Source organism: Atractosteus spatula (assembly GCF_055471065.1).
Source record: "Atractosteus spatula isolate fAtrSpa1 chromosome 10 unlocalized genomic scaffold, fAtrSpa1.hap1 SUPER_10_unloc_6, whole genome shotgun sequence".
Lineage (NCBI taxonomy): Eukaryota > Metazoa > Chordata > Actinopteri > Semionotiformes > Lepisosteidae > Atractosteus > Atractosteus spatula.
In genome coordinates this window covers 648,358-673,328 of record NW_028296626.1, presented here as the reverse complement: position 1 = coordinate 673,328, position 24,971 = coordinate 648,358, and the positions used below count along the sequence as shown (strand labels likewise).

General features: G+C 47.5%; 2 non-coding genes and 3 pseudogenes across 2 annotated transcripts; 3 read left to right on the top strand and 2 right to left on the bottom strand.

Moving 5' to 3' along the window:
* Nucleotides 1-604: 604 nt before the first annotated feature.
* On the top strand, nucleotides 605-768 carry LOC148811923 (U1 spliceosomal RNA). Its single transcript, XR_016086368.1, has one exon. It is a non-coding gene; the product is annotated as a U1 spliceosomal RNA (small nuclear RNA).
* A 623-nt stretch (nucleotides 769-1,391) lies between these two features.
* On the bottom strand, nucleotides 1,392-1,509 carry LOC148811922 (5S ribosomal RNA; annotated as a pseudogene).
* An 11,648-nt stretch (nucleotides 1,510-13,157) lies between these two features.
* trnah-gug (transfer RNA histidin (anticodon GUG)) lies at nucleotides 13,158-13,229 on the bottom strand. Its single transcript has one exon. It is a non-coding gene; the product is annotated as a tRNA-His (tRNA).
* A 7,258-nt stretch (nucleotides 13,230-20,487) lies between these two features.
* On the top strand, nucleotides 20,488-20,606 carry LOC148811920 (5S ribosomal RNA; annotated as a pseudogene).
* Nucleotides 20,607-21,143: 537 nt separating this feature from the next.
* Nucleotides 21,144-21,262, top strand: LOC148811919 (5S ribosomal RNA; annotated as a pseudogene).
* Nucleotides 21,263-24,971: the final 3,709 nt, after the last annotated feature.

The window sequence follows — 24,971 nt, the reverse complement described above, 5'->3', positions numbered from 1 at the left end:
CGCCAGACATTCAAGGAGGGGGCTGTGCGAGGTGAGGTGAGGTGCGACACGCCGGAGCCCCGACGCTGCTAATGCGGAGCACTTGTTGAACTGGCATTGAAAGGACGTGTGCGCACGGAGCGAGCCTTCACTGCGGCGGAGCGTGGAAACATTCTCCCCGCGCTACAGGAGTTGTGTGCGCTGCAGCGGTGCCAAGAGAACAGCACAGAAGGCAGCAGGCTCTGGAGAGCGGGTAAGAGACGGAGCCTTGTGGGCAGGCGAGCAGGCCCGTTTTTTGGAAATTGCTGAAAAGGCTCCGGTGTTTGTTCGGTGTGTGGCAGGCGCACGACGCAAGCTTGCGTAGCGATCTGCCGGTCTGGTGTTTTGCAAATGAGGCCGAATTGCATCCCGGGACATTCTGCGAATGCGCATTTGCAACTGCAGATGTGTAGGAAACGGCGCGCTCGTTTTCTCGTTTTGCCCACACTTTTGAGTGTTAGGGTGGCATGTGAGTGTGCGAAAGAGTGGGCCCAGCAGGAGGCGGTGGTGTGCGGGGCGAGGAGCTGGCCTAGGCTGCGTGCTTTGTGCTGTGGGTGTGGGCCACTTGCAGGGGCTTGTACAGCTCATACTTACCTGGCAGGGGAGATACCTTGATCAAGAAGGAGTTTCACCCAGAGTGAGGCTAGGCCTTTGCACTCTGGCTGTGCTGACCCCTGCGAATTCCCCAAATGTGGGAATCTCAACTGCATAATTTCTGGTAGTGGGGGACTGCGTTCACGCTCTCCCCTGATGTGCTTGGTCCCATATCAGATGCGGAAGAGATACGACACCACAAGCTGCGAAAGGATTCCAGTTGGAAAGGAGTCGATGCCACTGCTGGTTCCCGGTTTCTTTTAGTTAGAGGTCCGGAGAAGCATTTCAAGCTGGTTACACTACTCCTTCCAGACATTCATTCCCTTTTCAAAGTCAGTCGTTTTGCTGTAGTCTGCATTATTTAGGCTGATTATCGAGGTTAGCCTTTATTTGGTCATGGGGGCCTCGGTACTGTATGCTAATTCTCAAGACAGTTTCACCCGTTTTCTGATTGCTAGGTTCTGTAGCAGTGCAGACATGTCAAACAGTGAATGGCTGTACCTCTATTGTATCCGTGCTCAATGAATGAAATCAGTAATAAATGAATATATGTATAGTTATACGAAAAACAAGTGGTTTATCGACTCATCTTCATTTGCAGATTTAGAGGCAGCTTCGATATTCGTTTTACAAACGGGTTTTTTTTTATATGGGTCACACACATGCCATACCAACAAAACATCTCTAGAGATGAGGCTATAGATCACCTTTCCATCCTCCAGGTTTTCCTCCCAAAGCCTACGGTACCAACGGCGACCCCTGCTGGCCGAGAGAGCAAAAGCTTGCAGCAACTGGTATTCCCAGGCAGTTTCCCATCCAAGTACAAATCAGGCCAACCCTGCTTAGCTTCCAAGATCAGACGAGATCGGGCACATTCAGGGTGGTGTGGCCGCAAGCAAAAGCCATGGCGCCTGACTCGCTACTTGAAGCTGTGTGTGGCTGGGGCTCAGTGCCCCCCGAGCGGGACTGAAGGATCGTTCGTGTGCAACTCTTTGGAAAGGAGCCTCTTTCCAAATTGCATTGCGTACCTGGATGTTGGCGAATGTGCTCCCTTGTGTTGGCTTGTCCCGCACTGGAGGAGGACAAACAAACTGCATGGAGGAGCACAAGGCAAGTCTTCACAAGACAAAAACCTCCAGTGCACAGCACTCTGAAAACATTTCTGGGCTGTCGCGTGTTTATTTCAGCACATAAAGCGCACCAGTCCAACACGTCGGCCGGGCGAGCGGCGCCTCCGCCCTCTTGTGGCCTTGCGGCGTCAGAGCAAGAGGCTCCTTCTCGCTGCCTTTCCGCTGTGTTGCAGAGCCCCGAGAGGGAACCTGGAGCGCACACTTTGCGGGGGGGCGGGGGACCGCGTTCGCGCTCTGCCCCCGGTCTCTTGCGCAAGTACTAAATCTCACGGCGCCAGCCAGCGGCCAGGAGACAAGTACAATATCGCAGGACAGGGGGGCCTCGTCATTGATTGTTACATATGAGACGCTGATTAGGAGGAGACCCCGACTGATTGGTAAAGGGGAACACTAACACCAGAGTGACACCCCCGGCATCTCTTTTTGAGAGACGCCTTGGAATTTCTTAATGGCCAAGGAGGGTCGGGACCTCAGTTTTACGCCTCCCCCGAAGGACGGCGCCTGTTTGTGCAGCAGAGTGTCGCCATCAGGATGCTGGGGCATAAGAAAGCCACACAGACCGCAGGGTGAGCGCTCCCTACTGGTCCCAGTCACACCTCTTGCAGGAGCAGCAGCAACCTGAGCTTTTCCGGGGGGAATCTCCCATCCGGGTGCCAGCTAGGCTCACACCTGCTGGGCTGCCGTGGGTGAGCCCAGTCGAGAGTCGCAGGGGGAGAAACGATACAAGCGAAGGATTACTCGGCTCCCAGCACTTGAAAAGACCGACAAATGACTCGTTCCGGCCAGAACTGAATGTACCTGCATGTGTCGTGTCATCTTCTTCCCCCACCCCGTTGTGTTTGCTGGATTGTCTTTGAAGCCGGCCCCCGAGACAAGACGGGCTGTTCCTGTGCCCCAATTAACACTTTACAGGTGCCATTCCCCGGCTTTGTGGCCATTGTCGGTGGTCACACACTCTATTATTATTATTATTATTATTATTATTATTATTATTATTATTATTATTATTGAGAGACAGGCTCACTGTCTGTTCCTCTTGCTGGGACTGGAGATCACGCACTGCTCTATTAATATTGAGAGACATGCTCATTGTTAGTTCCTCAGACTGGGACAGGACATTCCACACTAGGTTATTATTATTGAGAGACAGGATCACTGTCTGTTCCTCAGGCTAAGACTGGAGATCACACACTGGATTATTATTATTGAGAGACAGGTTTACTGTCTGTTCCCCAGGCTGGGATAGGAGGTCACACACTGTAACATTATTATTGAGTGGCAGGCTCACTGTCTCTTCCCCAGGCTGGGACAGGAGGTCACACACTGTATTATTATTACTGAGAGACAGGCTCACTGTCTGTTCCTCAGGCTGGGATAGGAGGTCACACACTGTATTATTATAATTGAGAGACAGGCTCACTGTCTGTTCCTAAGGCTAGTACAGGAGATCACGCACTGTATTATTATTATTGAGAGACAGGCTCACTGTCTGTTCCTCTGGCTGGGACAGGAAGTCACACACTGGATTATTATTATTGAGAGACAGGCTCACTGTTCCTCAGGCTGGGACAGGAGATCACACTGTATTATTATTATTGAGTGTCTGGCTCACTGTTCCCCAGGCTGGGACAGGAGGTCACACACTGTATTATTATTATTGAGAGACAGGCTCACTGTCTGTTCCTCAGGCTGGGACAGGAGATCACACTGTATTATTATTATTGAGAGACAAGCTCACTGTTCCTCAGGCTGGGACAGGAGATGACACACTGTATTATTATTATTGAGAGACAGGCTCACTGTTCCTCAGGCTGGGACAGGAGATCACACACTGTATTATTCTTATTGAGAGACAGGCTCACTGTTCCCCAGGCTGGGACAGGAGGTCAAACACTGTATTATTATTATTGAGAGATAGGCTCACTGTTCCCCAGGCTGGGACAGGAAGTCACACACCGTATTATTATTATTATTGAGAGACAGGTTCATTGTCTGTTCCTCAGGCTGGGACAGGAGACCATAATGTATTATTATTATTGAGAGACAAGCTCACTGTTCCTCAGGCTGAGACAGGAGATCACACTGTATTATTATTATTGAGAGACAAGCTCACTGTTCCTCAGGCTGTGACAGGAGATGACACACTGTATTATTATTATTGAGAGACAGGTTCACTGTTCCTCAGGCTGGGACAGGAGATCATAATGTATTATTATTATTACTGAGAGTCTGGCTCACTGTTCCCCAGGCTGGGACAGGAGGTCACACACTGTATTATTATTATTGTGAGATAGGCTCACTGTCTGTTCCTCAGGCTGGGACAGGAGGTCACACATTGTATTATTATTATTGAGAGACAGGCTCACTGTCTGTTCCTCAGGCTGGGACAGGAGATCACACTGTATTATTATTATTGAGAGACAGGCTCACTGTTCCTCAGGCTGGGACAGGAGATCACACACTGTATTATTATTATTGAGAGACAAGCTTACTGTTCCTCAGGCTGGGACAGGAGATGACACACTGTATTATTATTATTGAGAGACAGGCTCACTGTTCCTCAGGCTGGGACAGGAGATCATAATGTATTATTATTACTGAGAGTCTGGCTCACTGTTCCCCAGGCTGGGACAGGAGACCATACTGTATTATTATTATTCAGAGACAAGCTCACTGTCGGTTTCTCAGGCTGGGACAGGAAGTCACACACTGTATTATTATTATTATTGAGAGACAGGTTCACTGTCTCTTCCTCAGGCTGGGACAGGAGACCATACTGTATTATTATTATTGAGAGACAAGCTCACTGTTCCTCAGGCTGGGACTGGAGATGACACACTGTATTATTATTATTGAGAGACAGGCTCAGTGTTCCTCAGGTTGGGACAGGAGGTCACACACTGTATTATTATTTTTGAGAGACAGGCTCACTGTTCCTCAGGCAGGGACAGGAGATCACACTGTATTATTATTATTGAGAGACAGGCTCACTGTTCCTCAGGCTGGGACAGGAGGTCACACACTGTATTATTATTGAGAGACATGCTCACTGTTTGTTCCTCCGACTAGGACAGGACATTCCACACAAGGTTATTATTATTGAGAGACAGGTTCACTATCTTTTCCTCAGGCTAAGACAGGAGATCACACACTGTATTATTATTATTGAGAGACAGGCTCCCTGTTCCTCAGGCTGGGACAGGAGATGACATACTGTATTATTATTGAGAGACAGGCTCGCTGTTCCTCAGGCTGGGACAGGAGGTCACACACTTTATTATTATTATTGAGAGACAGGCTCACTGTCTGTTCCTCAGGCTGGGAAAGTAGATCACACTGTATTATTATTATTGAAAGTATGGCTCACTGTTCCTCAGGCTGGGACAAGAAGTCACACACTGTATTATTATTATTGAGAGACAGGCTCAATGTCTGTTCCTCTGGCTTGGACTGGAGATCACACAGTATTCTATTATTATTGAGAGACATGCTCATTGTTTGTTCCTCAGACTGGGACAGGGCATTCCACAGTAGGTTATTATTATTGAGAGACAGGATCACTGTCTGTTCCTCAGGCTAAGACTGGAGATCACACACTGGATTATTGTTATAGAGAGACAGGTTTACTGTTCCTCAGGCTGGGACAGGAGATCACACTGTATTATTATTATTGAGAGACAAGCTCACTGTTCCTCAGGCTTGGACAGGAGATGACACACTGTATTATTATTATTGAGAGACAGGCTCACTGTTCTTCAGGCTGGGAAATGAGGTCACACACTGTATTATTATTATTGAGAGACAGGCTCACTGTCTGTTCCTCAGGCTGGGACAGGAGCTCACACACTTTATTATTATTATTGAGAGACAGGCTCACTGTCTGTTCCTCTGGCTGGGACTGGAAATCACGCACTATTCTACTATTATTGAGTGACATGCTCATTGTTTGTTCCTCAGACTGGGACAGGACATTCCACACTAGGTTATTATTATTGAGAGACAGGATCAATGTCTGTTCCTCAGGCGAAGACTGGAGATCACACACTGGATTATTATTATTGAGAGACAGGTTTACTGTCTGTTCCCCAGGCTGAGACAGGAGATCACACACTGTATTATTATGATTGAGAGACAGGCTCACTGTTCCTCAGGCTGGGACAGGAGATCACACTGTATTATTATTATTGAGAGACAAGCTCACTGTTCCTCAGGCTGGGACAGGAGATGACACACTGTATTATTATTATTGAGAGACAGGCTCACTGTTCCTCAGGCTGGGACAGGAGATCACACACTGTATTATTATTATTGAGAGGCAGGCTCACTGTCTGTTCCTCAGGCTGGGACAGGAAGTCACACACTGGATTATTATTATTGAGAAACAGGCTCACTGTTCCTCAGGCTGGTACAGGAGATCACAATGTATTATTATTATTGAGAGATAGGCTCACTGTCTGTTCCTCAGGCTGGGACAGGAAGTCACACACTGTATTATTATTATTGAGAGACAGGCTCACTGTTCCTCAGGCTGGGACAGGAGATCACACTGTATTATTATTAAGAGACAAGCTCACTGTTTCTCAGGCTGGGACAGGAGATGACACACTGTATTATTAGCATTGAGAGACAGGCTCGCTTTTCCCCAGGCTGGGACAGGTGGTCACACACTGTATTATTATTATTGAGAGACAGGCTCACTGTCGGTTTCTCAGGCAGGGACAGGAAGTCACACACTGTATTATTATTATTATTGAGAGACAGGTTCACTGTCTGTTCCTCAGGCTGGGACAGGAGATCACACTGTATTATTATGATTGAGAGACAGGCTCACTGTTCCTCAGGCAGGGACAGGAGATCACACTGTATTATTATTATTGAGAGACAGGCTCACTGTTCCTCAGGCTGGGACAGGAGGTCACACACTGTACTATTATTGAGAGACATGCTCACTGTTTGTTCCTCAGACTGGGACAGGACATTCCACACAAGGTTATTATTATTGAGAGACAGGTTCACTGTCTTTTCCTCAGGCTAAGACAGGAGATCACACACTGTATTATTATTATTGAGAGACAGGCTCGCTGTTCCTCAGGGTGGGACAGGAGATGACACACTGTATTATTATTATTGAGAGACAGGCTCGCTGTTCCTCAGGCTGGGACAGGAGGTCACACACTGAATTATTATTATTATTGAGAGACAGGCTCACTGTCTGTTCCTCAGGCTGGGACAGGAAGTCACACACTGAATTATTATTATTATTGAGAGACAGGTTCACTGTCTGTTCCTCAGGCTGGGACAGGAGGTCACACACGGTTTTATTATTATTGAGAGACAGGCTCGCTGTCTGTTCCTCAGGCTAGTACAGGAGATGACGCACTGTATTATTATTATTGAGATACAGGCTCACTGTCTGTTCCTCAGGCTGGGAAAGTAGATCACACTGTATTATTATTATTGAGAGTATGGCTCACTGTTCCTCAGGCTGGGACAAGAACTCACACACTGTATTATTATTATTGAGAGACAGGCTCAATGTCTGTTCCTCAGACTGGGACAGGACATTCCACAGTAGGTTATTATTATTGAGAGACAGGATCACTGTCTGTTCCTCAGGCTAAGACTGGAGATCACACCCTGGATTATTGTTATTGAGAGACAGGTTTACTGTTCCTCAGGCTGGGACAGGAGATCACACTGTATTATTATTATTGAGAGACAAGCTCACTGTTCCTCAGGCTTGGACAAGAGATGACACACTATATTATTATTATTGAGAGACAGGCTCACTGTTCTTCAGGCTGGGAAATGAGGTCATACACTGTATTATTATTATTGAGAGACAGGCTCACTGTTCCTCAGGCTTGGACAAGAGATGACACACTATATTATTATTATTGAGAAACAGGCTCACTGTTCCTCAGGCTGGTACAGGAGATCACAATGTATTATTATTATTGAGAGATAGGCTCACTGTCTGTTCCTCAGGCTGGGACAGGAAGTCACACACTGTATTATTATTATTGAGAGACAGGCTCACTGTTCCTCAGGCTGGGACAGGAGATCACACTGTATTATTATTAAGAGACAAGCTCACTGTTTCTCAGGCTGGGACAGGAGATGACACACTGTATTATTAGCATTGAGAGACAGGCTCGCTTTTCCCCAGGCTGGGACAGGTGGTCACACACTGTATTATTATTATTGAGAGACAGGCTCACTGTCGGTTTCTCAGGCAGGGACAGGAAGTCACACACTGTATTATTATTATTATTGAGAGACAGGTTCACTGTCTGTTCCTCAGGCTGGGACAGGAGATCACACTGTATTATTATGATTGAGAGACAGGCTCACTGTTCCTCAGGCAGGGACAGGAGATCACACTGTATTATTATTATTGAGAGACAGGCTCACTGTTCCTCAGGCTGGGACAGGAGGTCACACACTGTACTATTATTGAGAGACATGCTCACTGTTTGTTCCTCAGACTGGGACAGGACATTCCACACAAGGTTATTATTATTGAGAGACAGGTTCACTGTCTTTTCCTCAGGCTAAGACAGGAGATCACACACTGTATTATTATTATTGAGAGACAGGCTCGCTGTTCCTCAGGGTGGGACAGGAGATGACACACTGTATTATTATTATTGAGAGACAGGCTCGCTGTTCCTCAGGCTGGGACAGGAGGTCACACACTGAATTATTATTATTATTGAGAGACAGGCTCACTGTCTGTTCCTCAGGCTGGGACAGGAAGTCACACACTGAATTATTATTATTATTGAGAGACAGGTTCACTGTCTGTTCCTCAGGCTGGGACAGGAGGTCACACACGGTTTTATTATTATTGAGAGACAGGCTCGCTGTCTGTTCCTCAGGCTAGTACAGGAGATGACGCACTGTATTATTATTATTGAGATACAGGCTCACTGTCTGTTCCTCAGGCTGGGAAAGTAGATCACACTGTATTATTATTATTGAGAGTATGGCTCACTGTTCCTCAGGCTGGGACAAGAACTCACACACTGTATTATTATTATTGAGAGACAGGCTCAATGTCTGTTCCTCAGACTGGGACAGGACATTCCACAGTAGGTTATTATTATTGAGAGACAGGATCACTGTCTGTTCCTCAGGCTAAGACTGGAGATCACACCCTGGATTATTGTTATTGAGAGACAGGTTTACTGTTCCTCAGGCTGGGACAGGAGATCACACTGTATTATTATTATTGAGAGACAAGCTCACTGTTCCTCAGGCTTGGACAAGAGATGACACACTATATTATTATTATTGAGAGACAGGCTCACTGTTCTTCAGGCTGGGAAATGAGGTCATACACTGTATTATTATTATTGAGAGACAGGCTCACTGTCTGTTCCTCTGGCTGGGACAGGAAGTATCACACTGGATTATTATTATTGAGAGACAGGCTCACTGTACCGGAGGCTGGGACATGAGATCACACTGTATTATTATTATTGAGTGTCTGGCACACTGTTCCCCAGGCTGGGACAGGAGGTCACACACTGAATTATTATTATTGTGAGATAGGCACACTGTCTGTTTCTCAGGCTGGGACAGGAGGTCACACAATATATTATTATTATTGAGAGACAGGATCACTGTCTGTTCCTCAGGCTGGGGCAGGAGATCACACTGTATTATTATTACTGAGAGACAAGCTCACTGTTCCTCAGGCTGGGACAGGAGATGACACACTGGATTATTGTTATTGAGAGACAGGTTTACTGTTCCTCAGGCTGGGACAGGAGATCACACTGTATTATTATTATTGAGAGACTAGCTCACTGTTCCTCAGGCTGGGACAGGAGATCACACTGTATTATGATTATTGACAGATAAACTCACTGTTCCTCAGGCTGGGACAGGAGATCACACTGTATTATTATCATTGAGAGTCTAGTTCACTGTTCCCCAAACTGGGACAGGAGGTCACACACTGTATTATTATTATTGAGAGACAGGCTCACTGTTCCTCAGGCTGGGACAGGAGATCACACTGTATTATTATTATTGAGAGACAAGCTCACTGTTCCTCAGGCTGGGACAGTAGATCACACTGTATTATTATTATTGAGAGTCTGGTTCACTGTTCCCTAAGCTGGGACAGGAGGTCACACACTGTATTATTATTATTGAGAAACAGGCTCACTGTGTGTTCCTCAAGCTGGGACAGTAGATCACAGTGTATTATAATAATTGAGTGGCTGACTCACAGTTTCCCAGGCTGGGATAGGAGATCACACACTGTATTATTAGTATTATTGAGAGACAGGCTCGCTGTCTGCTCCTCAGGCAGGGACAGGAGATCACACCCTGTTGTAGTGTGCTCTCACAAAGCACCAGTTCTGTAGGGGTTTGGGCATTTACTGGGACAATTATTAATTGTGGCAGTAAATCACAAAATTGATTATTTTAATGGTCTTAGAATCTAACCATGCGATATAACTCAAACAATGCACACACAGGTACTAATACACGAGGATGCATTTATTATTATATAGAATATGCATGTAAACCTAACAGATCTTATTGTAAGGGTTATCAGAATACAAAAGATATAAATTCATTCAGTTACAAAAAGTTACACATATCAAGAGGACATAAGTTCGGTATATCATTCATTTAGACCATTTCGTAATTGAACTTGTTTACAACTTTTACATTAGATTCTCAAAACAAGTACATAACCTTAGGAATTAAATTGATATCAACTGGTTGGGATAACAATTGAATTCTCGAGCACTAATGCTGTGAAGTTGAATACTCACTGCCGGGGGACCCCTTTTCCCACTGTTTCCGTAGTGTAGTGGTTTTCACGTTTGCTTGACACGCGAAAAGTCCCCCGTTCGAAACTTAGCGGAAACAGACCGGCTTCTTTTGTCGGCACGCACAAAAGGGGATTGGGGATTCCCCTAGCGCTGTGATCGCACAGACCCATTCACCTCTTAGTGTGGCGGGATCTGCACAGTGCATGTCGCAGCGCATCCTGCTTTCACTCCAAGCGCGTCCTGATGTACCCCAGTCTCCCGCGTGACAGGTGGGGATAATCACCACTGTACTAACGAGGAAGACATCGCTCTCTCCGACCCCCGGCATCGTGTCCCGACCCACCGTGCTGGAAGCCGACGCGTGCTGTGATTTCTTTACGGAGCAGAAATGACAACCGAGGAGCCGAGAGATCATTTCAGCATTTCGCGTCTGAACAGAAAACACAAACGACCAACTCGGAATGACTTGCCTTTGACGCTTATCAAAGCGTTCTTTGTGCATCGAACAGACCCACTCACCTCTTAGTGTGGCGGGATCTGCACAGTGCATGTCGCAGCGCTTCCTGCTTTCACTTCAATGTGCTTCCTGATGTCGAGTCGTGTGCCGTGCGGAGGCTCTGAAAGCGAGAGCAATGAAAAGGTGCACGGCGCTGTGAAAGAAAACAGAGAAGTGAAAGGCAGTCCTTTCTCTAAGGAGGTAAAAGGAAAGCTTTCTACTTCCCGTCGGGGAATCGAACCCCGGTCTCCCGCGTGACAGGCGGGGATACTTGCCACTATACTAACGAGGAAGACAGCACACCCTTCGATCCCCGGCATCGTGTCCCGACCCAGCGTGCTGGAAGGCGACGCGTGCTGTGATTCCTTTACGGAGCAGAAATGACAACCGAGGAGCCGAGAGATCATTTCAGCATTTCGCGTCTGAACGGAGAACACAAACGACCAACTCGGAATGACTTGCTTTTGACGCTTTTCAAAGCGTTCTTTGTGCACGACGACTGCGCCGCCTAGCAGATACAGATGGGTTGTACAACTCTGAACTAGCAAATGGAAGAGGGCTAAGCCCCCTCTCTTTTAGCCCAGGTTCGATCTGTCTCCCAGAATCACCAGGGCGCACGCACACACACACACCCGTGCCGTTGAAGTGCTCTGCTTCATTTCTAAGGGCAACTCAACATTCACTCCTACCCCGAGAACAGAAAAGACAGCTTCCGCAGCAACAACAGCTCAGGTCTCTGCACAGGAACTAAGCTGCCCCCATCTCCTCTGCTCTGCGGCTCCTGCGGAGTGGAGTCCTGCCTGGAGCCGTGTTTGCAGGCGGCGGCTCCCCGCGCTCTGTCTGTGCGTCGTGTCCAAGAGCTCCTGGGAGGAAGAGAGAGCCCTCCCACTCGGGGGCTTTACCACGGTCTGTGTGAGGAGGGGCGGGTGTGTCCAGTAGCTTATCGAGCGGAAGCCTGGGGCGGCGGAGAGCTGTGATCGTGCAGACCTTGAGGTGTCACCTCTTTGTCTGCTTTCCCGCCCCCCCTCCGCCCAAGCTCTGCTCCAGAGTAGCCCGGCAACCCCTCACACCTGCACGTGTCACAACCTAAGGTGTGGTCATGAGACACCCATGGGGTGCTGTTCTGTTCTTGCTAATTGTTTCCTGCCCGTCGCAGGCAGGAGTCCATGCGAGGAAGATGCGCTGGACAGAGCTCAGAGGGCGCAGCTGGGTGGCTTTCCTTCTGAGTGACGTTCCTGCAACACTCTCCCGCTCCTCTTGGTGCGCTCATGCCGCAACACAGGAAGGCTGGAGCAGGTGGCTGTGGGCTCTGTGCACTGCCGAAATAGCTCAGTTGGGAGAGCGTTAGACTGAAGATCTAAAGATCCCGGGTTTCGGCATTTTGTTTCATCGCGCCCTTTGTTCCTCTCTCCTGCGCCCCCTGCCTAAAGTGACGCTTCCCTTTCTCAACCCGAAACGCAAGCGAGACACCAGCAGCGGTCCCTGCAGGTTTCCGTAGTGTAGCGGCTATCACGTTCGCCTAACACGCGAAAAGTCCCCGGTTCGAGACCGGGCGGAAACAGCCTCTTGTTGCACGCTCCTGTACTTCACAGAGGTCTTGAGTGACCGGTCATTTGTTCCCAATGTATTTCCAGTGCCTTCATGCACTCTTGTACCAAACGCACGTTCCTTCTGCACGTGGAGCCGATCATTTGCAATTGGGCTGTGCCGACAGACCAGGACGAGCTCTGTCGGCTCAAAAGCAGCGCAGGACCTGCAAGAACAACAGAAAGACTAGCATCCAGTGAGCCCAAGATCTCATCAAGAATTGGCTCCAGCAACAGGGCTGGGCGCATTGTTCCATTCTCCGACCACTCTCGGTGTAAACAAGTCCCTCCTGGTCTCTGCTTGAAATGCACTTTCCTGCGTTTGCTTTGGTGTAACTGGCTTCCCCTGCATGGGCGAATGTGAAGAAGATCCTTAGTAAGTCATTGAAGAAAACCGAGAAGAGGTCGGAGTGGCCTCTGTCGTTCATCAACGATCCAGTCAGGCAGTACTCCTCTGTAAAGCGCCGTTCGTTCACATCGATTGGCTTTTTTTTGCCTTCATTCGCGCAAGTAGTAAAAGCAGACGCCCCTATTCTGCCGTGACCCGGATTCGAACCGGGGTTGTTGCGGTCACAACACAAAGTACTGACCACTATACGATCACGGCAAGTTACCGATACACACATGGTAGGGCGGAAAAGGCTGTGCTCTCTTCGTGTGACCTAATTCGGAAAAGTCCTGACGTTGCATTTCAACTGAGCCCCAGTATACATCGACCCTTCGACACTCTGAGTGACAACTCTCTTGCGTGTTTTCTCATATTTATGTAGTTTGCTTGCATGATGCCCGGAACAGCGGGGTTGTGTGCTCCCATATGGTCTAGCGGTTAGGATTCCTGGTTTTCACCCAGGCGGCCCGCGTTTGACTCCCGGTATGGGAACGTGTCGGTTTTGCCTCCTGCTTTCCAAAAGATCAGCACCGTGTACGAAGGAGCCGCATTAAAACCAATCGAACGTGCAAAACGCGCGAGAAGAGGGGGTGCTTGTTTCCAACCGAAGACTTCTCGCGTGTGAGACGAGCTGATCATCGCTGCAGGAGGTGGGAGGGTTACTCTGGTAGACAGGGCTGACCTTTGGCAATAGGATTTATACTCTCCAAGATGATATTTGCACTTTCTGGAGAGGCGATTTTCTCCACTTCAGTGGCCCGATTTCGTCGATTGCGTGGAGAGGGCTGTAGAATGTGGCGCCGCTTTTCCTGCTCCGTCCATGACAGGCGTGCTGGTCTCTGGAGAGAGAGCACGGTCCATCAGCGCACTCCAAAAAAGGCACTGGAAGCAGCTGAATCGCATTGGCGAAGCTCAGCACTGGGCCGCTGGGTAGGGTTTGCTACCGTTTCCGTAGTGTAGTGGTAATCACGTTTGTCTCACACGCGAAAAGTCCCTGGTTCGAAACTGGGCGGAAACAGACCGGCTTCTCTTGTCGCCTCGCACAAAAGGGGATTGGGGATTCGCCTAGCGCTGTCATCGCACAGACCCATTCACCTCTTAGTGTGGCGGGATCTGCACAGTGCATGTCGCAGCGCATCCTGCTTTCACTCCAATGCGCGTCCTGATGTACCCCAGTCTCCCGCGTGACAGGTGGGGATAATCACCACTATACTAACGAGGAAGACATCGCTCTCTCCGACCCCCGGCATCGTGTCCCGACCCACCGTGCTGGAAGCCGACGCGTGCTGTGATTTCTTTACGGAGCAGAAATGACAACCGAGGAGCCGAGAGATCATTTCAGCATTTCGCGTCTGAACAGAAAACACAAACGACCAACTCGGAATGACTTGCCTTTGACGCTTATCAAAGCGTTCTTTGTGCATCGAACAGACCCACTCACCTCTTAGTGTGGCGGGATCTGCACAGTGCATGTCGCAGCGCTTCCTGCTTTCACTTCAATGTGCTTCCTGATGTCGAGTCGTGTGCCGTGCGGAGGCTCTGAAAGCGAGAGTAATGAAAAGGTGCACGACGCTGTGAAAGAAAACAGAGAAGTGAAAGGCAGTCCTTTCTCTAAGGAGGTAAAAGAAAAGCTTTCTACTCCCCGTCGGGGAATCGAACCCCAGTCTCCCGCGTGACAGGCGGGGATACTTGCCACTATACTAACGTAGAATTTGAGCATTTAAGGGGACAATTATTAATTGTAGCCGTAAATCACGAAATTGATTCTTTTAATGGCCTTAGAATCCAACCATGCGATATAACTCAACACACACACACACACACACACACACACACACACACACACACACACACACAGGTACTAATACACGAGGATACATTTATTAAAACATAAAATATGCATGTAAACCTAACAGATCTTATCGTGACGGTTTTCAGAATACAAAAGATATATATTCATTCAGTTACAAAGAGTTACATATATCAAGAGGACATAAGTTCAGTATATCATTCATTTAAACCGTTTCGTAATTGAACTTGGTTACAACTTCTACATTAGATACTCAAAACAAGTACATAACTCTTAGGAGTTAAATTGATATCAGCTGGTTGGGATAACAATTGAATTCTTGAGCTGTAATGCTTTGAAGTTGAATACTCATCCAATCTCTGGGGATTCAGATCTCCTGCAGGCTCTCTGGCTCCGTGCCAGGCTGTGCTGTGCTGCTTGCGACGGTGCGCTGCTGATGCTCACTGACCAGCTAGTTAGTGTTGGCTTTAACTAGCAAAGTTTGTGCACAGGAGAAGAGATGACTGTGGGTCCCAGCAAGTCATGAAGCGCTAGTCCTGAATAGTGATTCAGCTTTCCACAGTTCCGACCTGTTCACGAGGCTTGCTGCTGATGCTAACCTCGGGTGGATCCTTTGGTTACTCTCTGTCAACCTCCGCTCTCGATTCCTAGAACAGAGGAAAGTTCTGGCACTTGGACACACTGGCCGTTCCGTGGTTGTCCAGGCTCAGGATGGTCAGGTACCCTTGGTACCCTTCATTGGTGAATCATTTAGAAACAGCCAATGGATAGCTTTGGTAGCCATACCCATCTCAAGATTTGGAACCAAATTCAATCTTGGATTGCTTTCTGGGTGAGCTATGAGCGATGGGGTGGTTAATGTCACATACTCTTCTACTGAGAAGAGTGGAATCAAGTGGGTTGGGATTTGTGCCATGGCTAGACTGGCTACAGTGGCACTGAACTCCCTTAACAGATCTTGTGTCAACATTCTGGCCTGTTGCACACAAGCATAAATTCACTGTATAACACCGGCAATCATGTCCACTGGTTGGGGGATAAGGTTTAACCCTGTTGCATAGGAAATTGCCTGTAGGGTTTTCCCTAGGCTTTCCAACTTTTGCTGCTGTTGATACAGTCTGTCACTACCCTCCGGCATCTCTGACACCTGCCTTCTTGGGGCAGTCAGGGAAAGAGTGCCAGTAGCAAACAAACCTACTGTAGCAAATGCACAACAGTGGCGGCAGCAATCAGTCCTCCCAAAAGTCTTTTAGGGTGGCTGATCCCAGTCATCTCCTTCTGAGTGACTGTTGCCTTTCTAAGCTGGCGCAGCGTGTACATGGTGTCTTTCTCAGTATGCCATGTGGCATCTTGGGCACCAACATCCTGGAAATCTGGGGAGATCTGATGCAGCTGCTGATGCTGCTCCTCCATTTCCAGGGCATCTGATTTTTCGATTTGTTCATGCCTGTGCTCTAGGAACCCTGCAGGGGGCGGTGCAGCGGTGGAGCATGCCTGACCCCCGGCTGAGTGGTCATCTGGAGCACCTGAGTTATCTGGAATTGTTACCCCATTCTCACTGTTCAGGTCCACCCTGCACACTTCCTGATTGAGGAATCCCTCTATCGGCATGTTTACAGTCGTTCGCTGGGGGCCGGTGTAGGACACCTGCTTGCTCCCCCCTTCCCTCGCTAGGGGTTCAGGGAGCTGCCCCAGCACTGGGATAGCCAGTTCACAGTCTTCGAACTCGCTATCACCCACCAGGCCCATGTCAGTGCAGGCGGGGATTCTGACACCCCACTTTTCTGTGTTCTCCACTGGCAGGCGGGTGGCTTGACCATCCAGCTCCAGTCTGGCTGAACCACTGTTGGTCAGCCTCAGACTGACAGACTGAGCTGGTGGCTGTAGGAAAACTGGCTTGGCTTTCATTCCTTGTCCCTTCTGGGGGACTGGGTGTGTTGGAAACCCTGCCGTTGAGGCAGGAAAATCAGGTCGGTCTCACTCACTACCTGGTAGTTGTGAGAAATAATGTTACCTGACTGCAGGTTCCCTGGGTCACAGCAGAGGGAATCGGCATCTGGGATCAGGTGTGTCCACAGCGCAGTAGTCTCAGCGTCCAGCTGGACCTCCTGTCTAACCTGTGAATGTTGCACCAGGGGCACCTGGTGGTGGCCCTGTGACAGCTGCTCAAGCAGATCCTCACTGATAGAGGACCTCTCAGGGCTAAGGGTGAGGGCTACATCACCAACCTGCTCTCCTGCCATCTGGATCCCTTTCACCACTGCAGGGTGGTGGTCCTGACCCCTCTTGGGTGCCAGGGTGCACAGGGAAAGCTCCTTTTCATCGCCAGGTGGGGAGATCTGCTCCTCTTTAGGGATGTAAAAGGGGTGTGCTTTACCTGGTGGATCAGGCGGCTGCCTGGAGCACCGCTCCTGTGGCATGGAGGCTGTTGTGACCTCAGCCAGGACATGACTTCCCTATATTTCCGGGAACAAGAAAATATTTTTATTTCTTGTCCAGAGGGAATAGAAGGAATCTCCACATAGGCTTCTGTGTTCGGTGGGCACTGTGTGAGCACATTCTGCCTCTTGGCCCCCCTTTCCCTCTGTACAGAAGGCTTAGGAGCCTTGACCTGTTTCCACACCTTGCCTTTCTGGTGATCCACCAAAGGTTCATCTCTGAGTCGCATGCCCTTTTCTTTTTCTACCCGTTTGAGCTTGCTGTATGACATCAAACACCTTTCAACCTCAGTGTCAATCAATGTCTCACTGTGTAAGACATCTCCCATGGCAGCCTTGAGGTAAAAGCTTCCTGCTTTTCCTCTCTGTTTTACTGCCTGCTCTGTGACTTCAGGGGTGGAGTCAGCACTCGCTTGCGAGTAGCTGACCTCATCCAGGCAGGAACCCTTCCACTCAATCAGATAGACTGAGGGAGGGAGAGGGGGCGGGTCTCCGCCTCCTCCAGTGGAGAGTATCAGCTCATTCACGCTTCCGGCAGCCTTGGGGAGCGGTTGTCTCTGTCCTAATAAAACTTGTTCAAGCCTGGCCAGGCGGGCGGCTACTGAATCCTTTTGTTCAGCTTTATCTAGCCCTTTCTCTTCCCCGGTGTTCTCATGGAACTTAGGACGCTGGGTGTGGTCCTGTGTGCCTGCTTTGGAACGGGGCTTAGCCAGCTCAGGAGCCTGTGCTCCTTCAAGCAGGGGGGAATTAACCCTGCTGGCTCTGACGGCGAACACAGTCGCTTTAACAGCTTTTTGCTCAGAGCGACTTTGGACATCATACTCCCAGGCTTTCTGCACGAATCTCTTAATATCAGTCATTTTCATGGTCTGTGCATCTGTATGCATTAAGATCATCTTTCTGACTGACAGGTGGAGATTCGCAATGAATAAGCCCTTGAAATGTGTGTTCTCTTCACAACCCTCATCATTTTGCCCTGCAAAATAAGTTCATCTAAGTCTCTCGTAATATTCGCGAGGGGACTCTGCTCTCTCGTGCTTAATGTTAAGGGCGGTGGCTATCGCGGCAGTCGGGTCAATAAACGCACTGTATTCTGATAAGTGCTTGACACAGCTCTTCAAAGTCATCACAGACTTTCTTCATCTGCCTAGCCATCCACTCATGTACAGCTCTGCTGCTAGTTTTCCTGACCAGAAACACTTTTTCCTGTTCTGTAGCGTTTGGCAGGTACTGCAGGGTATACCTGAGGTCTTGAATATAACTCTCGATATTATTCTCTGACACTGCAGGGTCAAATCTCTCCTTGTCCTTCGCTAGCTCTCTCAGAGAATGGAGGTTTATTCTCCTAGCTTCTCCGCTGACGGAGATATGACGGAGATCGCGGTCAGACCTGTCGCTGCTAGAGAGAGTGCTTAATAGCGACTTGAATTCAGACCTTTTAGCAACCATCGTTAAACTTAAAGAGTATTACTTTTAAGTACGAAATCACAGTTCTACCACAGAAAACCACAAGATCAAGTATGCAATCAACCCAGTAGATCGCAAAAGATCACAAAACAATCAAGCACTGCTTAAAGAGCAAGGGGAACTTTTTTCCTTTCGGCTTTCAGCACACTGTATTGTCGAGTATGAAACCCGCGGTGTTTTATATTGAATTATTCCGCTTGGTTGACTCATTTCAGTCTTACCATAGCCCATCCAGGGATGCCAATAAATGTAGTGTGCTCTCTGAAGGCACCAGTTCTGTAGGGTTTGGGCATGTACGGGGACATTTATTAATTGTAGCCGTAAATCACAAAATGATTCTTTTGATGGCCTTAGAATCCAACCATGCGATATAACTCAAACAACGCACACTAGCACGGGTACTAATACACGAGGATACATTTATTAATACATAAAATATGCATATAAACCTAACAGATCTTATCGAGAGGGTTATCAGAATACAAAAGGTATATATACAATCGGTTACAAGGAGTTACATATATCAAGAGGACATACGTTCAGTATATCATTCATTTTGATCGTTTCATAAAGTGAACTTGGTTACAACTTCTACATTAGATTCTGAAAACAAGTACATAACTCTTAGGAATTAAATTGATATCAACTGGTTGGGATAACAATTGAATTCTCAAGCTGTAATGCATTGAAGTTGAATACTCATCCAATCTCTGGGGATTCAGATCTCCTGCAGGCTCTCTGGCTCCGTGCCAGGCTGTGCTGTGCTGCAGATGATCACTGACCGGCTAGTTAGTGTTGGCTTTAACTAGCAAAGTTTGTGCACAGGAGAAAAGATGACTGTGGGTCCCAGCAAGTCAGAAAGAGGACCGGTTCATTCCTGATGAAGCGCTAGTTCTGAATAGTGATTCAGCTGTCCACAGTTCCGATCTGTTCACAAGGCTTGCTGCTGGTGCTTACCTCAGGTGGATCCTCTGGTTACTCTCTGGCAACCTCCGCTCTAGATTCTTAGAACAAAGGAAAGTTCTGGCACTCGGACACACTGGCCATTCCGTGGTTGTCCGGGCTGAGTCTTAGGATGGTTAGGAGGCGCGCTGCGAGAATGTCCCGCCCTTGGGAGCCTATTGCTCCTGGGCCGTCCTGCCCTGGAATTCTCCTTTGAATTCCCTTTAGAAAAGTCCAGGAAATAGTCTCTCAGGCCCTCTGTGTTGCCTGTTTTTACCTGGAGGAACTTCAGCTCGTTCATTGGCTGAAAGTTCCATGGGCATCAGAGTCCCACGTGGGTTACTCGGCCCTACCAGTCCCTGATTGGTTGATCAAGGTGAGATGTGAGTCACTTACTCCTGACACTTAGGAATGCAGTCCAGATGTCCATCTGGCACACCCTAGACAGATAGGCGCCAATGGATGACCATTGCTCATGATAGCTAGGCTTAGCTAAGTGCATCCCCATTTGGGAGCTGTCCCTTATCAAAAGAAAACATCTTTAAATCAGCCTGCATGAATAGTTTCTCTGTGGCTGCACCACAGAGATGAACAGAGAGATGGGGCTTCATTAGAAAAAGCACAGCAACACTTAATTCTGTCTTATTAACAACCATTGCAGCTACAAGTGAAAGGCTGAAGTGAAATAGAGCGGGGACGAAGGCAGTGAAGAGAGAGAACGTGGGAAGAAGAGAAAAACGCAAGGGAAAAAAAGCAGCGTAGTAAAAGAGGTGACGGAGCTGTCCTCTCTATAAGAAGGGTGCCAGCGAGCCTCGCTCTTGCTTACGGCCACACCCCCTTGAGCACGCCTGATCTTGTCTGATTTCGGAAGCTAAACAGGGATGGGCCTGGTTAGTACTTGGATGGGAGACCGCCTGGGAATACAAGGTGCTGTAAGCTTTTAAGCACAGGAGGCGCCCTATCCCCGCTCGCTCGCTCATTCCCCTGTTCACACGTGCAGTGCGGCTTGTCCGTCTGTTTATTTGTCAGCTTTGGCGAGACATGGGTGCTTGTGTATTAGCGTGAGCGTTTTTTATTCTGATCATGAACAGTTTTACAAGTCCGCAAAGGATCGAGGAAAGGTTTATCGCCAGCTGAAAAGAGACACAGCGCTTCGGCTGTGGAGACTTGTTCGGCTGGCGTTCGGGGAGTCGCGTTTTTCAGAATTGTATTGAGATCGTTTTCCACAGAGCTCAGATGTCAAAGCAAAGCAGCAGCTCTCCACAGCGATCCTCTAAAGCGCCCTTTCTCCCACAGCTCCGTCCTCATTGGAAGGAAGCAAGAGTGAAAGGCTGAAGTGAAATAGAGCGGGGACGAAGGCAGTGAAGAGAGAGAACGTGGGAAGAAGAGAAAAACGCAAGGGAAAAAAAGCAGCGTCGTAAAAGAGGTGACGGAGCTGTCCTCTCTATAAGAAGGGTGCCAGCGAGCCTTGCTTTGGCTTACGGCCACACCCCCTTGAGCACGCCTCATCATGTCTGATCTCGGAAGCTAAACAGGGATGGGCCTGGTTAGTACTTGGATGGGAGACCGCCTGGGAATACCAGGTGCTGTAAGCCTTTAATTGCAGGAGGCACCCTATCTTCGCTCACTTGCTCATTCTCCTTTTCACACGTGCAGTGCGGCTTTTTGGCTTTTTATTTGTCAGCTTTGGTGAGACACAGGTGCTTGTGTATTAGCATGAGCGTTTTTTATTCTCATCATGAACCTTATATACTGTATCTCTACATCCCATAACCTTTAACGGCAGGTGCCTGGGTGTGGACATGTTGTGATGTAATATTTAATTTAAAAGTAAACATTTTAGTAAAGTCTGTTATATTGTTAAAATCTATAAGCGTTATAAATATCAATTTTTGCTCGTGCTTATAATTTATCGCTGCTAAATGTGTCTTATTCAATTATTTTAACACTTTTATGACCTATCCACTAAAATATAAAGACCTGTCCTACAACGCTCTTCTCAAAAGATAAAATAAGTTTTACATTTTTTGATTCAATGTAATTTCTTTTCTAGAGAAACACACATCATTTGAGGCTTGGGTTGCATGTTAATATTTTTAAGGTTTAAAGACCTTACGTTCACGGTACGTGGAAAATCATTTCAAACTTTTGAAAAGTTGTTGAGAATTTGTCATTGAAATAAGCTTACATATTTTAATTCAACGTGATTACTTTTCACTCTCGATAAAACACGTGTGATTTTGGGGCGGGGGGATATGGTGGGGCGTTCTAAAACATCGCAACCATTTGAAAAATGTCTTGAGCTATGTAGGCATGGTTACAAATTTGGAGTTTATGCTTAAATTAGCCGACTTGCCGGTTTTGAAGTGTGACACCTGAGCTGTCAGGCCCCGATATTGACTGCTGCGAAGATGGCTTCTTTGAGTAGTGAATCATCGGATTCCTCTGCTATGCAAACTGAAGAAGTAGGTTGCTAAAATATTTTTTCTGATAGTGGAATTGTCGTTTCAATCTGCGTTTAGCGTATTTCGTTTTCAACACTTTGTCTTCTTTTTAGCAAAAGCTGACCCAGCACTCAGTGGTGTGTGACAGTGGCTGTCATGTGAACTCTGATGGTGATTCAGGTGTTGGGGGTCTGTCAACGACTGATGAAGAGTTGCTACAAATGGTAAATATTAAACCACAACAAGTTCGAAGCAAACGAAGAACTCTAACACAAAAGAGGCATTACAATTTAAATATTTTAGGTAAAAAGCATGCCTATTTATTTTGTTAAGCCTTCCTTTTCTTTTTTCCTTTAATAGAATAACGAAGAGGTCGACGCATCAATCTTCAAACTACCATCAAGCTTGAATGTTTCGTGTCTGTTCATGTGTGTTCGCCAAAATGTGATTAATGATGATGTTCAACCTAGTTTAGCTAACGATGGCTCTAATGAGCCCGATGTTATGGATCAGATTGTAAAGTCGGTGGTATGTTGCACCTTCAACCATTGTTTAAAGGGGGTTGTGGTTGATGAATGCGCGGCCTGTTTGATTAATCATCCAGGTCAACGGGGTCACACATGCCTGGTTGTCGGGTGCGCGGATGGGTACTGTGGTGTCTCCGGGGGAAAGTTTATGTAAATGAAAGTAGTACTCACACCACACTTTTCTTTCCTGAGTTTCGTGGCGTTTCTTCCTCCAACTATCTTCCAAATACAGTCCGTAATCCGTTCCCTTAATCCTGATCCGATCCGAGTTCCAAAAGTCCGTAATAAAGCCAATCCGCGATGTATCCTTATCCAGTGTCCGTAATCCAAAAACCATAAACCTTTTCTCCTTTCAGTAGTCCGTTATTCTTTCGCCCGATCTTTAACATACACCTCTTTCCTCTCTTTTCCTCCAAACCGCATTCACCTTATCGGCTTCCGCCCTGTTCACTGCCTCCAGGGCACTTATATTTCGGTTCCTGATGCGGCTCAGCTGTGTCTCATTGTTTCTCAGGGTAGACCCTTTCCATTTACCGGTCAGCTGATTCTTTTTGGCAGCCATTTTGCAAAGGTCCATATCTAGTATTTTAAGTAGGTCATTCTGAAAATACCTGTTATGAATGACCCTTCCCCTGGTCATGTTACAGTACAAAGATGTGTTGTTTGCCGCATTAGAAATTTATAAGCGTCTCAGTTTAGCCCGAATTTTATCGGCTGTTCTGTACATCGCCAGTGGCCTGGGTGCCTATACTTTTACAGATGATACTGAGCGGAGTATAAAGCACTTGCTGAGAAAAATAATTGACGACCGCTCGCCATATGAGTATGTACGCTCCTTACTTGTAAAGGTAGATGGAAAAATACTACACGTGACTTTTGGTGCGTTGCAAAACTTATTTTATACTTATTTATACATATTTTTACAGAAAAGAAAAAAGATCTATGTAAAACCAGGGCTGTGAAATACTCGCAATGTGAATAGAGCTTTCACTCTGTTTTACAGACACAGGTGTGCCATCGTGAGAAGAATGAAAAATTTCGAATGTATACGTAAGAATTCTTACAAAAAGTGCTTTACACTCTTCTTTCTGCAAAGCTTGAAATGAAAATCAATTAACTGAATGCTAATGTCCTTGAATTTGTTAAAGAGATAGATGTGCATGTAAAGAACATGAGTGAAATTACTGCGATTCTGATGTTTTCAGATCAGAAACTGAAGCCTGGCGGATTCAGCGGTGTGTATTCCAAAATACAACGTATTTTACATAGAACCTGTGGTAACACCGTCCCTCTGATCACTCAGAAACTCGGAAACTCGCGGCACTCACCAGACTTCCCACACCGCCGATTCCCTAGGGTTATAATAGATTGCATTCAAACCTGCAGCAGACATGATCACCTTCCATCCCTCGTCGCTAATACGCGCTTTCACACACTTATTTATAAATTGAAGGGGATGCGGTGGTGGGCATTTGGACCCTGAGGCCTGGGGCTGCTCGGGGTGGAAGGCGGGACAACAAAACTCATTATGACACACCATTGGCTCTGGAGGGGGTGGGACATCCGCCCATAACATTGCACCATTGGCCGATAAGGGGGCAGGACATGCCCATGGCGGCCACCCATTGGCTGAAAAAGGGGGCGTGGTACCTGTCAAAAAGTTTGATGAAAGGTGTCGCTTTATTCTACTCCCGGGCCAAAAACAGCCCTCGGATCATCAACTCAATCAGGAACTCCTAGTCTCACAACTGCATGCCTTCGGTGCTTCCCTACCACCCTAACCCAATTTCTATCCCCAGGACCATCATTAACAATGACTACATTTTACAGGACGATCCCTCCATTGGTACTCTTTTTTCCGACCGCCCAATCATCTCTTATCGCTGACCACCACATAAGCTTCTTGTTCACAGCTCCCTCGCACTCAGCACCTTCCCCTGCAATAGCAATCGCTGCATCACTTGCAAACACATATCTAACGACATTCAGGGCATCACAGGACAATTCCGGATAACCCTGACAACATCCTGTATCTCATTTACTGTATCTCTTGCAAAAAATGCCCAGCTATCTACATTTAGGAAACCGAAAGGAGACAAGGAGAATGCTTCAGAGAACATATTAGGGCTGGGAAGGTAAAAGATTTCTCCAAGCCCACAGTTTTTCTTTTCACCTCAAATAGCCAGGATCTCTCAATGACTGACTTATTTTAATGTAATCTTCTCTATTCTCTTGCAGGTTTTGACTTCACACCTTTCTTCACCTCTCTCCATTTTGCACTTCCTGAGTGGCCTCTCTGCTGCTCCTGCCTCCTCCCCTCTCCCAGCTTTTGT